Source organism: Myotis myotis, unplaced genomic scaffold (assembly GCF_014108235.1).
Source record: "Myotis myotis isolate mMyoMyo1 unplaced genomic scaffold, mMyoMyo1.p scaffold_m19_p_13, whole genome shotgun sequence".
Classification (NCBI taxonomy): domain Eukaryota; kingdom Metazoa; phylum Chordata; class Mammalia; order Chiroptera; family Vespertilionidae; genus Myotis; species Myotis myotis.
This window is the reverse complement of record NW_023416317.1, coordinates 38921119-38933817: the sequence shown is the minus strand read 5'-3', so window position 1 is coordinate 38933817 and position 12699 is coordinate 38921119.

Genomic DNA, 12699 nt, shown 5'->3' with positions numbered 1-12699 from the left:
AATCACCACAGCCTCCCTCCTCCCCACCTACCCCCCACCCCAGCACCTTCAGCAGCCACCATCATGATCAGCCAACAGCCATCAACATCAAGGCAAGACTCTCCAAAAAGGTTACGACTCACTGAAGACTCAGATGAGGGTTAGCAATTTTTAGCAATAAAGTATTTTTAAATGGAGATATGTACATATTTTTAGGTTGCTACTGCCAAACTAATAGACGATGATATAGTGTAAACCTAACTTGTTTACATACTGGAAAACCCAAATGTTCATGTGACTCGTTTGATTGAGGTCTTCACTTTATTGAAGTGGTTTAGAACTGAATTCACAGTTTCTTCAAGGTATGCCTGTACAGTAAGTCATTACAGGAATTTTGTACATTCATGTCTCTTTCTGTCATCAAGAAGACTAGTTCATTTCCTCTCTTACTCTCATTCCTCACATTCAGCTGAAATCCTTGTGTTTAAAAAATTTTTTATAAGACTTTTTTTTTTTAAAAGTTTTAGGTTCATAGCAAAATTGAGTGGAGGTTACAGAGATGTCCCATTTAACCCCTGCCCTATGTATCCATTTGGATACCTCCACATCTTTTTGCTTTGCTAAACCTAGTGACCGTGGCTTCTATTCTCTGAGTGGCAATGAGGTAAGGAGATAATTGTGTGGCCAAGTCAGCCAGAATGGCCTCCTCACTTTGGAGCCTTGTTCAGCTCTGTAGCATTGCAAACTACAGCTTTGTTAACAGGGTCCAGGATATTTGAGGACCACAACCGAATATTGATGTGAGAATTAAAATTTTTATTTAGTCCTTTGATTTGGTGTTTTCAAAGATTAGACCTCTTGCATAATATAGAGTTAAAACATAAAGAGGTTGAATAGTTAGTGTTTGACACAAGTCTGTGACCTTCCAAAGATAACTAGGCAATTCAAGTCTTGGACATGGAGTTTGTTTTGATTCTGACGATATAGTATAAAGACCTAGATATTCTTTATTTTTTAAAAATATTTTCAGAAAGGAGGGGAGAGTGAGAGAGACATAGAAACATTAATGATGAGAGAGAATCATTGATCAGTTGCCTCCTACACGCCCCAGACTGGGAATCGAGCTTGCAACCTGGGCATACGTCCTGACTGGGAATTGAACGGTCATCTTCAGGTTCATAGGTTGACACTCAACCACTGAGCCACACAGGCCAGACAAGATATTCTTAAATTGGGTCATCACAATATTGGTGTATTTATTGACTTCTGGAAAATGTCTTTTTTAGTGAGATTTAGACTTTTGCTTTTTTAGAGGAGTAAAATATTGGGAGACAAGCTACGGTTGTTTTATGGGCTTTCCCAGCAAAGAAACACATAACCAGGACTTCATAGCATTGTCAAGACTCGGACCTGAAGGACTGCAAGCTCAGTCAAACGGCTTGTTGCAAAGGATTAGATGAATATCTTACAGTCGCCTGATGTAGAAAAATAATTTAAGACCCTCAACTAACCATATGCTTAAGTGACACAAAAGAAAAAATTTTAAAAAATCTATCACAACTAGATATAGCAACCCAACTGTATAGCAAATAAAGTTTGATATCCATTATTAACTATGTAGCAATAATAATTAATATTGAATACAGTATGGGCCGTACACCAATTTATGCGACCTGTAGATTTTAATAATTTAATACAGCATCTCCAAAAGGGATAGACTATTATCCTCATTCTGCAGATGGAGAAATAAGGTTTGCAGAGGATAAGTGGATTGCCCACAGTCTTGTAACTTTTTAAATTTCTGGTTGTATTAGTCTTCTATCCCAGTTTTGTATAATCAGCATATTTAATGTCTGCTTTCTCTGTGTTTTCTTAACGCAGAAGAAATTTTGTTGAAAAAAATCTGGAATATCAAATGGCAAGTTTTCTAAATTCTAATTTAGACCTTGTACCCATAATTCTTTACCATGTTTAAAATGTTGTTTTGGGTCTCGGCCAGGTTGCTCAGTTGGTTAGAATATCATCCCAATACACCAAGGTTGTGGGTTCTATCCCCAGTCAGGTCAGGGCACATACAAGAATCAACGAATTAATACACACATAAGTAAAGCAAGAAATCAGTCTCTCTTTCCCTTCCTCCCTCCCTTTTTCCCTCTCTCCCTCCCTTCCTCTTTCTTTTCTCTAAAATCAATTTTAAAAATGTTGTTTTTGATAAATTACTCTTTCTGTGCATGTTCTGATGGGCTCTGTGTTTAAATTATAAGGATTTTTGTTTTTAATTAAAAGGGTATTATGCTTAGATATAGTGCATCATTTTGCTTAACATTAAAAATATTGTTTAAAAAAAGAAAGGGGTATGGATTTTGCTAGATGAATACTGGGCAAAAGGCCATCCATCTCTGTGTTCACAATAATTTAAATGGACCTATGAGGACAGGCTAGGAAAGCTTTGTCTGCTCTTCTAGTATTTCTTCTTACTCCACTGGTTGTTTGAACCTGATTGCTTTTTAATGGAAATCAAAGTAAATGATTTCAGTAATTTAACACACTTCATCCAGAACATTTTATGTTCACTGTACAGTTCATTGATACCCAGATGTAGGCTAACATTATACTACTCAATGTTCAGTGATTTCTTGCACATACAGCAGTCTATAAATCTGCAGTGTTGACTTTATGTGTAAATCTTTTGGGTAACCTAAAAACAGTATAAAATGATTAAGTGGTGCCATTTTATGAATTTTCCTATTGAACATATGTTTAAAAGTATTTTACATCTAAATCTTGAAATACTCTCATATTAAAGAATAAATTCAACACATCCGTGGGCTGATTTTTATTCAATTATTATATACATTTCTTTTGCCTAAAATATCAAGGACAGTTTCGAAACGTACAATATTACATTTTCCTGATTATTGCTTTACCACATTGAATGTTACTTATTGTTAATATTTGTTTTTTCTTGAATTCAAATATGTGTGATACTTAGAACATTCTTGAAAATAACATGTGTGTAGGAAAGCTGTTGTGAAATAGCATTCTATGATACCACTTATGAGATCATTTGATAGCTCTAATATCTATTTATGTTTGTTGCACCTGGTTTAAATCTATGATACATATTTTTACAATTTACTGTGTTCAAGTTGATTTCTTTCTTCCTCATTTTAAATGTCTTTTTCTTAATGTTTTTACCCATCTAAATTCCCCCTTTTGAGATCCAATTCATGATAATTATGATGGGACTTTAATGTAATATATTATCCTGATAAGTTGACCAAACATTTGGTTGGTGCAGGACTGATGGGTGGGGTTCTCCAGGAGCAGGACTTACTGAAACTATGCTGGGAAAACTATCCCAGTTTGTCTGGAGACAGAATATTTAGTGTTAAAATGAATAAACTTTTAGATGAACCAGGATGATTGGTGACATCAGTTTCTAATTATTATTATAGTTTGTAATGGAGAGCATTTATAGTGATGGTGCTTGGTATAGAAGTAATTATTAAATTATAACAATACTTTATTTGGTATAACAATACATTCAGACTGTTCAAATGATTTTTCTGGGAAATTGTTTTATCACGATGTTAATTTCTACTTGATCACAAATTGTTAAAGAAAGTGTGGGCTTTTTTCCTGATATAATCCCCTTAATTTATATCATGACAGCCCATAGAATGATGTCAATGCGCCTTTTACTCTCAGAATGCATCCCTTCTAGTGAAGGTAGTTACACTCTGAAAACAGAGAACATCTCCTTTTGGTATGTACTCATGACTTCAGTAAAACTTGAGGTCTTTTAAAATATGCCATGCCCATTTATCTCAGGATTTCTCTGGTTCCTTCAACTTCTTCAACTCATCACACTGTTCATCTTCTACTCTTGGGCCCTCACACCATGCAATTTAAATGTTTTGGCTAAGAACTTGATCTCTGAGTCCCAGCTCAGTCTTCTTCCTCTTGGTCTGCAGTATGGTATGGCAGCTAAGAGCAAGAATTTTTTAATTCCGTGGTGTAAGCTCAAGCATTGGCTCTATTTGCCAGCTAAGGGACTGTGCCTGCTACTTCACCTCTTTGTCTCAGTACCCTCAACTGCTTAAAGAGGACCTCTGTCTCTTTAGGGGGTTGTGTCAGGATTAAAATTGATGCATCTAAAACAGTTCATAGCATACAGTGAGTATTTGATGTGTTAATATTATTAATCTTCATTATTTTTTATCTGACCACTAGAGGCCCAGTGCATGAAATTCATGCACGGGGGTGTGTGTGTGTGTCCCTCAGCCTGACCTGCACCCTCTCCAATCTGGGAGCCCTCAGGGGATGGCCTACTGATGGCTTAGGCCCGCTCCCAATGGTTCTCTGCTCTCTGCAGGGCCTGCCTTCTCCACACCACAGTGACTGCCAAGGAAGCCATGCTGAGTGCTGCCTGCAGGCAGCTCCTGGGTCGCCGTGGTGATGGCCAAGCAGGCATGCTGGGAGCTGCCTGCAGGCTGAGCTTCCCTGCTCACAGGTCGCCGGTGTGATGGCCAAGTGGGCAGTGCTGGGAGCTGCCTATGGCGTCTCTTGCCTGCTCCCGGGTCTCTGCCACAACAGCCAAGCAGGCCTTGCTGGGAGCTACCTCCTACCTGCTGTCAGTCTCCACAGAGACAATGAGGTTAATTTGCATACTCACTCCTGATTGGCTGGTGAGTGTAGTGGAGGGATGGTCAATTTACATGTTTCTCTTTTATCATATAGGACTAGGGGCCGGGCGCAAAAAAATTTGTGCACTCGGGTGGGGGGGCATCCCTCAGCCGGCCTGTGCCCTCTTGTAGTCTGGGACCCCTCGGAGGATGTCCACCTACTGGTTTAGGCCCGCTCCCTGGGAGATTGGGCCCAAGCTGGCAGTCAGACATCCCTCTGGCAGCCCGGCAGCCCTTGGGGGATGTCCACTTGCCAGCAGGGAGCAGACCTAAGCTGCAGTCGGATATCCTTAGTGCTGCTGAGGAGGCAGGAGAGGCTCCCGCCACCACCGCTGTGCTGGCAGCCATCAGCCTGGCTTGTGGCTGAGCAGAGCTCCCCCTGTGGGAGCACACTGACCACCAGGGGGCAGCTCCTGCATTGAGCATCTGCCCCCTGGTGGTCAGTGTGTGTCATAGTGACCAGTCATTCCCAGTCATTCTGCTGTTAAGGTCAATTTGCATATTACCCTTTTATTATATAAGATAGAGGCCTGGTGCACAGGTGGGGGCCGACTGGTTTGCCCTGAAGGGTGTCCTGGATCAGGGTGGGGGTCCTGCTGGGATGCCTGGCCAGCCTGGGTGAGGGGTTGGTGGCTGTTTGCAGGCTGGTCAAGCCCCCCAGTGGGGACCCCCTCACCCCATGGGGGTTTGGCCAGTCTGTGTGAGGGGCTGATGGCTGTTTTCAGGCTGGCCACAGCCCCTTCAGGGTGGGGGTCCCCACTAGGTTGCCTGGCCAGCCTGGGTGAGAGGCTAAGGGCCATTTTCAGGCTGGCCACACCCCCTTTACGGTGGGGGTCCCCACTGGGGTGCCTGGCCAGCCTGGGTGAGGGGCTGAGGGCCATTTTCAGGCTGCCCACACTCCCTTCCGGGTGGGGGTCCCCACTGGGGTGGCTGGCCAGCCTGGGTGAGGGGCTGATGACTGTTTTCATTCTGATCAAGCCCCCTGGCGACCGAAGCTCCCAGCCTTTCCTTGTTTTATTTTGTTTTTTTATTCGCTCCAGTTCTGTGGCCATGGTGACTAGAAGCAGGTATCTGGGGTTTTTTTTTACCTTCTATAATTGAAACTTTGTTGCCTTGAGAGGAGGCAGCAGCTGGCTGGGAAGCTTGGCTTCCTCAGCCTCCTGCTCACTCCAGCTCTGTGGCCATGGTGGCTGGAAGCAGGTCTGGGGTTTATTTGCCTTCTATAATTGAAACTGTGTTGCCTTGAGAGGAGGTAGCAGCCGGCCGGGAAGCTTGACTTCCTCCATCATTGGGACAACCAAGCCTCCTGCTTGCTCCAGCTCCATGGCTGCCGGCCGCCATCTTGGTTGGGTTAATTTGCATATAGTCGCTCTGATTGGCTGGTGGGCGTGGCTTAAGATGTAGCAAAGATACAGTCAATTTGCATGTTTGTCTATTATTAGGTAAGATTGTAGTAAGTCACCACTACCCAAAACTCTGATTTTATTTACTTGATTAGTATTTGTCAATAAGTTAATTTGGTAAATTAACTCTGATAAAAATCTAAGCATCTAGAATGCAGAAAATCACTTCTATTATCAATTTTAAACAGTGCTTGGACTTGACATACACTGGGTCCCATAATGAACTCAACATCACTGGCCTCATCCCACAGCACCATGCCAGCTACAGGGTATGCTCTGAAATTCTTACTTTCAGTCTTTGTCTACAATAAATTGTACCTTTCAGCAATATGAGATATATATGACTTAACCTGCAGTGTATTAGAATCCATAATGAATAATTTCTGTTGACTTTCACTGAATCCTCAGTTTGATATAAAATGTGTTTCTTTGCTTCCAAACATGTTTAGAATGTCTTTTCGTTTGTTTTGATCAACGTCTCTTGATTTGCTCTCTGCCTGAATCAGCTTTGTAATTTATTTAAATGTGCAAAGAGAAAAACCTTGTCAAAATGACTCCATTTTATTCTCAGTGAAGATGGGGTTTGATGTAAAACTTTAATTTGAAAGGAGAAATCAGATTTAGTTTCTCAGTGTGATCCTCTTTAGTGTTCTGTGCCACTGGGTTTTCATATGTTAATATAAAAATGATATGTGCATGATAATAACATTATGAGTACCTTCCCTCAGTCCTGGTCCTTGAGTTTAAAGCATATGATCTCTAAATAGGTAGGCATAAAAGAGAGTTGGGATGATTCCTGCCCAGGTCTAGTTGCTACCCTGCTTCCTGTTGTTCTCACTTTTGTTTTAATTCTCATAATCTTTTTCTCCTACTCCTCTATCGTCATTATTGCAATGCATCCATATTATTGAATGGTTCATGATGCCATGTCCTAGACAACGATGGGTAGGGAAATAAAAATAAGAAAAGGCCTCTGTGAGGGAGAAAGACTTGTAAATAGCAGACTGAAGTACATGCTATTTTTAAGGTACAGAGAGATCAGGGTACTTTTATTTTATTTACCTCCTCCATACTCCCCATTTTTATCTTTAGTTCTTTGCCTCTCCGTGATCCTCACAGTGTGAGCCTTTGCTGCCTTCCATGCTAAGTAAATAAAGCAATAAAAAAGCCACAGTGGCTTTGACTTTTCCTGGTAAGTACTCTGCATATGTTATTTGAGAAAATAAATGATATTTAAAAGTATAATTTACAATTTTTTAAATATTCTCCTTGAAATTTTTCTTCTCTGACTTCTGTCTTCTATTCTTTTTCATTCTCAAAAATTACATATGAATCTGTTACATAATATCGAACATGTTGAGTTCGATTAGCACAGATATTATATCCTTTTACTGTGTACATGCTCTTTATTGGCAACTTTAGAAATTTTTTATGTCATTTCTTTTTTTAAAAGTTTTTGTTTTAATATGTTTTTAAATTGACTTCAGGGAGGGAGAGAGAGATAGAAACATCATCAATGATGAGAGAGAATCATCAATCCACTGCCTCCTGCATGCCCCCTACTGGGGATTGAGCCTGCAACCTGGGCATGTGCCCTGGTGGGGAATTGAACCATGACCTCCGGGTTCATAGTTCGGATGTCTCATTTCTTTTTTATTGATTTCCTTTGGGGTGAATTTGTTATAGATTTTTTAAAAAGCTGAATTAGCATCATAGAGTAGTGTGTTATTTCTTGATGCTATTAGTTTTCTCAAGTTTTGAGGAGCCAAGAGTGGAAAAGTTCATAGAGTTGAGAGGGCCAGAGTTTGAGGAGGTTCTTTTTTATAAAATCAATGTTGAAATCAATAAATAAATACAGAAATGGGAGTGAAAAATTGGCAATTCGATATGTTAAATGCTTGTGAGATACAAATGATGTTGATGATAATAACATTTTTTAGAAGTTTACCCATGTGTTAATCACTGTACTTTATATACTTTCTATTGGTTATCTAGTTTAGTTTTTATAATAACCCTCTGCGGTTTCTGTTCTTACAATGCCTGGGAGCATATTTGTGCTCTGGGTTTCTGACATTTGTATTAGCTGACCCTGACTCCTCCCAAAGCTTTGAGGTTTGGAGCATCCATGTTTAGCATAGCTCAGGTTGCTTCCCGTGTTGCAATTCTTCATCATGCTAACTGCTGTGTTTAGAGTCTTATCTATAATTGGGTTCCAGCATTTGTTTTTGCTGATGAAACCTCTGGAGCACAGAAATTATCTCCATCTTGTATTCCCAATGGTGAGGTGGGAGAGATAGAGAGAAAGTGTTTCTACAACATCTTTAAAATCTATGCATCCAGCTTTTACCCTGCCACCTGGTGGTTCTTTCAGGAGAGACCTTACTGGAGCTTTGGATATAAAATGAATGTCAGGAGATGGGCTAGGTTATCTTCAGAAACAAATTATCTCAAAGACGTCAGTGGTTTAACAAAAGATTATGTCAAAATTATATAAAATACATTGCAATTCAAGTGAGACTCTAGAGCTCTTCTTCTGAGGTTCCTGTGGGCTGAGAAAGCCCCCACAACTTTTGGAGCACAAACTTTTGGTAGGATGAAAAGATGAAAGAATCATACTCCAGTTATTAAATGTTCTCACCCTTGATTGTTCTCTCTCCCTTGTATTTTATTCATGAAAGTCAGATGGCCATGTCTAGCCTCAATAGGCAGTAAAGTGACAGGAAGTAAAGAAGAACTAGAAATATTTAAGTTGGTGTGCAAAAACACAATATTCATGACATCATGGAACCTGCAGTTGACTATAGAATCTAGATCAAAATTTCTTAACTTCAACACTATTTACATTTGGACTAGACCCGTGGTCAGCAAACTGCAGGCTCGTGAGCCACATGCGGCTCTTTGGCCCCTTGAGTGTGGCTCTTCCTAAGCCTCAGGAGTACCCTAATTAAGTTAATAACAATGTACCTACCTATATAGTTTAAGTTTAAAAAATTTGGCTCTCAAAAGAAATTTCAATCGTTGTACTATTGATATTTGGCTCTGTTGACTAGTGAGTTTGCCGACCACTGGCTAGACCAGCTGTGGACAAACTACGGCCCGCGGGCCGGATCCGGCCCATTTGAAATGAATAAAACTAAAAGAAAAAAAGACTGTACCCTTTTATGTAATGATGTTTACTTTGAATTTATATTAGTTCACACAAACACTCCATCCATGCTTTTGTTCCGGCCCTCCGGTCCAGTTTAAGAACCCATTGTGGCCCTCGAGTCAAAAAGTTTGCCCACCCCTGGGCTAGACCATTCTTCGTTGTAGGAGACAGTTCTACAAAGTGTGGAACTACTAAATGTCAGTGGTAACTCCTAACTGTGTCAACTCCAAATATCTCCAGACATTGCCATGTTCCCTAGGGGGAAAAATTGTTCCAGATTGAGAAATCCAGGCTTAAAAAGTATTTTATAGAATAGATTATAAATCTATGATATTCTATAATAAGAAGTATCAAGTGTTAAGAAAATAAATAAGTTTACTCCAAAGTTATATTGATTTACCCATAACTTGCATAAAATCCTAAACAATATGGGAAACTCTTCCTTTTTGGTTTGCTCCCAGAAGGATGAGAATCATATGCTCCTATAGAACGCTCATTGTTTTCTATGTCAGAGGAAAAATATATCTTTTTGACAAAAAGTGAGGACATGTAAATCAAGGTTCCAGCTGGAAGTGCAGTCTTGGGGTGTTTCACTATTAACCCTGACATAGTGACTCCAACATCCAAAGCGTTAAGTGTGAATTCAAGCCAGTATTCACAGGGAAGCCAGGGGATGGCGATCAGCTGCCAGAGACGAAATGCTGAGAGAACAAACTAGGACAGTGGAAACAAGAGAAACACCAAGAACTGGGAACCAGATGGTTTCTGTAATAAAGCAGTTGTTGCTGGAAATGAACAAGAAGTGTCTATGTTTGTGTTCACCCATCAGTGCGTGTTCACAGCTCAAACTTCTGAGCTGAGAATTGAAGTACAATGATGCCCTCTGGGTGAATGGGCAGGAATGGGACTGAGAGTCACCATCCACTAGGCTAACAAACCAAAGGATTCGAAATGAATTCATTCCAGGGAGCAGTGAGGCTGCCTAGGGCGGGGAGAGACAACGTTCTCAGCACTATTGCTCAGGAAAGAGAAAGGAGATAAATGGTTCAAGGTCATGACAAACCTAGATATTTTCTTTCAAGTTCCCTTGGATATTAATGGTACAGAAGAGTTTGTATCCTTGCCTAACTCAATATGGAGCAGAGGGAAGTGAAAATTAGACTGCAGTGTGTTTTCCATCTGTGTAGCTATTATGAATATTTATGTGCTAATTCATGGTGTAATAAATTGATAAAATGGTGCTATAAAATTGATTCACTGGAGTCTTGTTTAAAACTTGACACTAAACCTATTTGCTTTAAATCGAATACTGTAATTATCAAGGAAGCAACTCTTTAGTATCTTAATCCATAAATTATTTGTTTAGGCAAATATTCTGTGGCCACTGTGATGTTTAATTTCTTGAAAGATAGGAATGATGTAGTAATATATACTCATTGTAAATGATTCAAACAATAAAGACATCTATAATCATAAAAGCATAATATGCAAATAGACCAAACAGCAGAACGACGGTCTGGACAATCTCCCGGATGACTGCGCTATGACATGCACTGGTGCCAGGCCAGTCAAGGAGGATGTGATGCGATTGGTCGGGGGGACCCTGCCATTGCCCCACGATCGCCCTGCAGAGGGAGGCCCAGGCCTTCCTCTGTGGGGCAATCAATTGGGGGGGGGGGCCTCTGTGATTGATGGCCCTAAAGAGGGAGGCCCAGGCCAGCCAAGTGATCGCACCCCAGAGAGAGAGAGAGAGAGAGAGAGAGATGAGAGAGAAGCATCAATTGGTTACCTTTTGTTATAAGTGCTCTGACCAGAGATTGAACCTGTAACTTAGGTATGTACCCTGACAGGGAACCCAACCAGCAACCTGTTGGTGCACAGGTGGATGCTCAACCAACTGGTTCACTCCAATTGGGCATGAGCAAGGTTCTTGAAGATCTGTATAATTACTAGATGCCACTGATGGGAACCTGTAGTCCAGTTGGCTTATTTTTCTGGGACCATGGAACTCTCGTGTTGTAAGACTGGGGTCTCCTCCGCCAGCATGAGATCTAGGTGCTCCCCGAGGTACCACCCAGCTTCATCCTCCAGCCTCTCACCTGCGGGTGAGTTTCCCAGATGACCGCTTACTTTATTTAGCAAGATGTTGTCAATGCTTTAGACTGGCTGGACCTTGTTAGATAGTCATTTCCTTAATTAAGTTTTTTACCTGTCAACCTATCAGCTGATTTTGCTTCCCACCTTGCTACTTGAGGTCTTAAAGCTATCTCAAAGCTCTACAGAGAAAATTTACTTTTTTCAATTATTATTCCTGGAGGCCCCAGCACAAATATCAAGCACATTAAAGTGTTCCCACATCCACAATAAATGTAAATTATTTTCAGTAAAAAAAATTAAAATATTAATTAAAAATATATTTGGCCTAAAGTAACTAAGTTAATAGAGTTGGCTGAGGTTTTTCAGTAATGGTGATCATGCTTGTGAATTTTTGCAAGAGAATATCTAACTTCCTTATAATAGAATTTTAATGTATGTTATATATAATACTAAAGAAAATTATTATAATTTTAAGTTCAGAGGACATTCAAGCTAGTGGTTTTTGTTTGTTTTTTTTTAATTTGATGTTTGCACTTTTTGTATTTTAAAGCCAATATAATTTTTCAGCATTGAAACATATTTGTTATCTTAAGCACTGACCCTCTCTTTAACCTGTGCGCATTGTACAGTTACAAACTCTTCAGAGTTTTACCTTCTGTTTGAGTATATGCATTTTACATTTTTCATCAAGTCCTCAGATTTTGGTTCTGTTAATGGTCACCTTTTACTTTCCAGTGCTAAGATTGATTTACTTTTGACTTTACATTTCTTCTATCATTTTAATGGGATTTGGGAGACGGAAAAACCAAACACAGTTGTTGAGTCAGCACTTTTTTACCAGGTGCCTACAATCAATTTCAATTATGAAACACTAGATTATACCAGATACATTTGTAATAAATATAACCTATGGTCAGTACTTAAATTTAGACAGAAGCTGATATGCAGTTCCCAAGAATTCTGTGTTTAGCAGCTCATGGAGAGTATTCTTAACCCTGTGGTGCAACCTGGTGGGGTGGGCACTCCTGAAGAAGTCAGAATGTATCCAAAGACCAGAATGAAGAATCCTAGTTTCTTGCTGAGTGAGAATGCATGTGAAGCCAGCTCTGGGAAGTGCACACCCAGCTGCACTGTCACTTATACTAGATCTTATGGTACCCACCTTACGGTAAATATTTTAAATACTTGTTTTAATATAAGTTTGGTCTCCTCATTAGACTACAACCTATAGATGGATGATTTAGTCATCTGTATGATTCCCAATTATGGGATATTTTCGAGCACATGTATTTTCTGGAAGATAAGCGAGGAAAAAGAAACATAAGAGGGAGGGAAGGAGAGTGGGGGAGAGAGAAAGGCAAATGCAAATAAAGGACCTTATTTT